The sequence below is a fragment of the Schistocerca piceifrons genome, chromosome 1, assembly GCF_021461385.2.
Source record: "Schistocerca piceifrons isolate TAMUIC-IGC-003096 chromosome 1, iqSchPice1.1, whole genome shotgun sequence".
Lineage (NCBI taxonomy): Eukaryota > Metazoa > Arthropoda > Insecta > Orthoptera > Acrididae > Schistocerca > Schistocerca piceifrons.
This window is the reverse complement of record NC_060138.1, coordinates 454,383,565-454,389,190: the sequence shown is the minus strand read 5'-3', so window position 1 is coordinate 454,389,190 and position 5,626 is coordinate 454,383,565.

Below are 5,626 nucleotides of genomic sequence, written 5' to 3'. Positions count from 1 at the left end.
GCACGATGGGTGCCCAAAATTCTTACCGACCACCACAAAACTCAAAGAATAGCCTCTGCATTAGACTTTCTGTCACGTTATGAGGACGAAGGAGAACCATTGTTAAACAGAATCGTGACCGGTGACGAAACCTGGATTAAGTACGTGAACCCTGAGACAAAAGAACAATCAAAGATGTGGGCACATTCAAATTCGCCTACCAAACCAAGAAAAGCCTCGCAAGATTTTTCTGCCAGAAAACTGATGGCAACGGTGTTTTGGGATGCCAAAGGGGTGTTGTTGGTTGAATTCATGGAACGTGGTACGACCATTAATCAAGACGTGTACTGTGAAACAATAAAAAAGTTACGACGGGCTATACAGAACAAACGCCGTGGTATGCTGACTTCCGGTATCGTTTTTTTGCACGATAACGCCCGTCCTCACTCTGCTCGCAGAACAACGGCCCTTCTTGAGTCCTTCAAGTGGGACGTTATCAACCCTCCACCTTACAGCCCAGACCTGGCGCCAAGTGATTATCACCTCTTCATGCATTTGAAGAAATGGCTCGGGTCACAGCGGTTTGATGACGACGAAGAGCTCAAAGATGCGGTCACAGGCTGGCTCCAGGCACAAGCGGGTGATTTTTATGCAGAAGGAATTTCAAAGCTTGTGAAGAGATACGATAAGTGCCTCAATCGCTATGGAGACTATGTAGAAAAATAGTGCAAAGATGTAGTTGTAAGATGTATATATTAAAATATTTTTATTTAACTTGGTGTATTTTTTTAAATCAACCGGAGGTTACTTTCTGAACGGCCCTCGTACAAGAAAATTAAATGTACTGTGCTTTGACAAATTTTTTTCATACAGTTATTCTTTTGTTGAAAGTTCTGATGACATATGGTGAAGGCTACTTTTACTCCAATACTCTGAAGTTCACTTATGATGTGAACAATGAGTGCTTCTAGATGGCTGCAGTAAGTTAATATACTATACTACTTTTCAGAGGTCTTTGAATATCTTTCAGCAAAAAAGAGATGTGTGGCTTTCATCTACAGATGATCGTCCTAGGTAACCTAAATCCTGTTAGCCATAGATTAGTTGTTTGTACGCTTCATAATACATACCATCATCCACAGATATGTTTATCAAAGAACAGAATATAGTATTTGCCATTTTCATGCACATTACTAACTTTCATAGGTAAGATGCTTAAGAAAGCTGGATTAAGTACTATATCAAATGGTATATTGGAAAGCCACTGACTTGAGGAACCGGAGAGGTGGAGGGGGAAGTTTGTGGCCCACTATCTATACAGTTGAGAATTACGATTCTAATGGACAAATCAAATGCCTTATATTGTACAGACCATCACATTACTGTGAATTGTTTATTAAAATTCCTTAACTGGCTAGTAATAAATGTTTTTCTCACGCCATTTAACTTGAACTTCCTGTCATCAACAGCTCTCTAGAATTTTCAACTGGTTCCTTTCATTCTGCAGCTCGTTTTGCAATTTGCCTGCTATGGAAACTCTTACCTTGATGCAATTTATGCATCCCTTCTTTTCTTGGAGTTAAATCATGAACTGAAACTCCAGATCCTATTGCACCTTTACTACTTCCATCATCATAAAGTGATGTGCCTAAGAAGCTGTTATCATCACCACCTGAACCTATGTCATAAGAATTTATATTTGCATCTGCTGCCAGTACTGCCCACCACCACCAATGCAACATAAATGGGGAGAAAGACTGGTATAACACCAATTCCATATGTTTCAGAATAACCCCAGGATGTAACCTGTGCTTAGAGATGTTTACAAAATCTGTTTGAGAAAAATTATATTTACATACATTAACTGTAGTTATTATTAAATCGTCAGCTATATTGACAATTAATTTCCACTTTTTGATTCACCTGCGAATTTGTAGAATTGTTTATTCTGATATTTTGGTGTTTAGTATAAGCTTAAAGAATAACACCACTTACTGCATCCATCCACATGAATTTTTCTTTTGTGTGTGATCCATCTTCATTTTTCTAAAATGAAATTCAAACCCAAAAATTATATTCAACACACGTGGATTTTTCTTTGTTAAACTTCCACAAACAATTAAATTTCTGATTAGGTGCTGTAACTGTTATACTGTGGTTTCTATTGTGAAAGGTAGTTGTTATATCAGAATAACACAATAACATTGGTTCACAATAGCTTTTCACAATCCATAGCAATTACACATGTCCAGGGCACTCCAGTTCACATCCAAGATAGTTGAGATAGTACCCTAAGTTCCACAGGGTCCCTAGTACATGCGGTCACTAGTCACAAGTACGAGCGAAAGCAGGCGTAGGACCTGCTGAACATTGCTGTTGCAATGGCCTATATACTGTCCAGGAATATGACTTGTGGTGCAGCAGGCACCGAGTTGAGACTCGCTTCCATCACGTGACACTGGCCCTCTAGTGGTCATTTCGAAATGGATTACGCGGCTGGTTAGCGAATCTATATGCCCGGTCCGTGTGTGTCATCTTTGCAGCTGCGTGGCTGACCGCACTTTGTGTGTGTTGACGTCCGCTGCTATCGGCCGGTGACTGAGTAATGGCGAACAGCACACTCCTCCTCCTACAGGAAGCAGTGAAACAGCAGCTGGTGATGTAGGAGACATTTATGGGTTCTCCATCGAATTCGTGCAGGAGGGTGGTGCAATAAGGCCAAAAATGTCCCCAGCGAGGCCGGAAGACCTGCTGGGGCAGAGGTGGTTGGAGAGGCATCATGTCATCTGGTCCCCACATCCGAGAAGGGCGTTGTGGTGTGGGGGTGATGTCTGCCGCCGAAGGTTGTGCTCCAGATGAAGGCGGCTGCGGTCCAGATGGGCCTCGGATATTGAACTGCCCTCAGGACTAGGAGACAGCAACTGGCCAGTAACTGGTGATGACGGAATGCTGTAATGCTGCCCACTGTAACCAGCAGACCCGTAGCAGGTGGAGGAGAAGTCCAGCTGATGGGCCTGCGATCTGGCTGTTGGTGAGGATCTGGCTGGCAGGCTCTCGATGGTATCTGCACCGTCTAGGAACGGAGCTGATTAGCATGTGGGAACATGACACTGTCCTGGATCTTGATGCGGAAAACGTTGCGGCCCCACTGTTGGAGGATTACACCCGGCAGCCACTTCGGTTGGCGACCGAAACCTTGAGCCCAAACGGCCACTCCAGGACGGAAACGTAGTGCCGACATGGGTACTGGGAACAGAAGAGTGAGGACCATCCTAGGCTGTCGACCATGCAAGAGCGTGGCGGGGCTCTTGTCACCAATTTGAGTAGACCTGTAAGAGCTTAGAAATAATGTGAGTGCATTAGCCCTGGAATGGTCGTGGAGATATTTCTGCAGTTGGATCTTGAAAGTCCGCACCATGCGTTCTGCCTTACCTTTGAACTGGGGATAAAAGGAGGTGTAGGAATGTGGTGGATGCTGTGGTGAAGGCAGAAGGTGAGAAATTCCTGGCTGTTGAATTGAACCATCGCTTCAATAACCATCACTTCGCGAAGGCCTTCAATGGCGAAGATATGTTCTAAGGCGGACACAGTAATGGATGTGGTCGTGGAAAGACAACAGACGACGTACGGGAAGGGGAATAAGTATTCAGCATGATGAGGTACATATAATCAAAAAACGGGCTAGAGAAACCAAGGTGTAGACACTCCCATGGGCGAAAGCAGGGGGGCCAAGAAGAAGTTGTCTGACATCGCGCCGCCTGCTGGTGCTGGCAAGCTGGGCAGGCACGGGCCATCTCTTCAATGTCATGGCTCATGCCAGGCCAGTACAAATAATGGTGACCCAAGAGCTTGGAGCAAGTGAAGCCCCAGTGGCCCTCATGAAGCAGTTGCAGGGCCTTGGAGCACAGTGCACCTGGAATGACCATGTTGGCGCATGGTAAAGTAGTGCCAGTAGAAGAGCGAGGCGGCTGCATATCTGGCCACTCACGGAGAATGCTAATGCGGACCCACTGGAGATCAGGATCCTGACTTGTGGCTTCGGCAACTGTAGCACTACTCAGCGAGAAGGAGTCCACTGCTGCTTGGGCTGCGTAATCCATCTCAAAACAGAGAAGTTCTTCGTTGTCAAATTCAGGATCAGGGCCCCAGGGAAGGTGTGAGAGGGCATCTGCATTAGCATGTTCGGAAGTATGCTGAAAGTGAATGTCTTATTGATAACGGGCCAGGACCAGGGCCCAGTGCTGCAAAAGATGAATTGTCTGGACCATAATTTTGGAGACAGAGTTGAACAAAGTGATGAGAGGTTTGTGATCCGTTATTAAGTGAAACTTAGGTCCCATACAGAAACACATGATTTTTCTTGAATGTAAAGACAATTGCATGAACCTCTTTTTCAATCTGGGAATATTTTTTCTGAGTGTCTGAAAACATTTTAGAGGCGTAGGCAATAGAGCGCTCTGAGCCATCAGGGAACTGATGTGCCAACACTGTCCCAACACCCGCCTCTGATGCATCTGTGGCCAGGACGAGTTGTTGTTGTGGGTCCAAGCAGGCGAGCCAAGGGGCTGTAAGCAGTTGTGATTTCAAGGTCCGGAAGGCAGTTTCACAAGACTGAGACCAAGTGAAAGGCACCTCTTTTTTACAAAGGTTGGAAAGAGCAGCCATCACTGCCGCAGGAAGGAACTTCTGGCAGTATGACACTTTACCCAAAAAGGATCACAGTTGTGTGAGATTGGTGGATCTAGGCAACTGGATGATGGCTTGGATGTGACAGTCTAGTGGTTTGATTCCTTTGCTGGAGATCTTGTGTCCCAGATATTCAATTTCCTGCCAGAAAAAACATCATTTGTCTTTGTGGCATTGGAGGTGGTCATCCTACGTGCATCCTGTAACAATTCCATCATCAAGGTAGTTGACACAGCCTTTGACTGAGTTGACCGGTTGTTCAAGAAAGCGCTGGAAAATGGCTGGTGCACTAGCAATGCCTTACATGTGGTGCTTTAGGCGATACGGGCTATGTGGAGTTTCGCCAATATTTCTTCCATACAAGGTAGTGGATATTTGTTGATTTCCAATTGGGAGTTGATGGTCACTTTAAAATCACCACACAAACGAAGTTTTCTGGATGGTTTTCTGATGATGATGACAGGTGAGGCCCATGGACTGGAGGATTTGGGCTCCAGGACACCATCTACAGTGAGATGATCTAGTTCTTCCTTGACGAGGTCGTGGAGAACGATAGGGACCGGATGGGCACAAAAATAACAAGGACATGCTCCAGGCGGCAGCAAAATGCTCCAGAAAATTATGTGCTTTACCCAATTCCTCGTGAAAGATATATTGGTATTCATGGCAAAGTTCTTCCAGGCTAGCATACAGAACTTCATCACGAATCAGATTGACAGAGTCCTTGATGGAAAATCCAAAGGCACGGGAAGCGTTGAAGCCGAAAACGTTGACGGTAACACCGCTGTTGACTATCGAGTATCCGATTATCCATGTTATACCACAATAAGGTGTAGGCTCAAGAGAGGAATACTGAGTTTGTTGTAGGTCAATAACCGGCGAGAGGAAGTCAGCAAGTGAGGTGCTCCAAGACGTACATAAGTTGCACAATTGATCAAGCTGGCTGCTGTGCCGGTGTCGA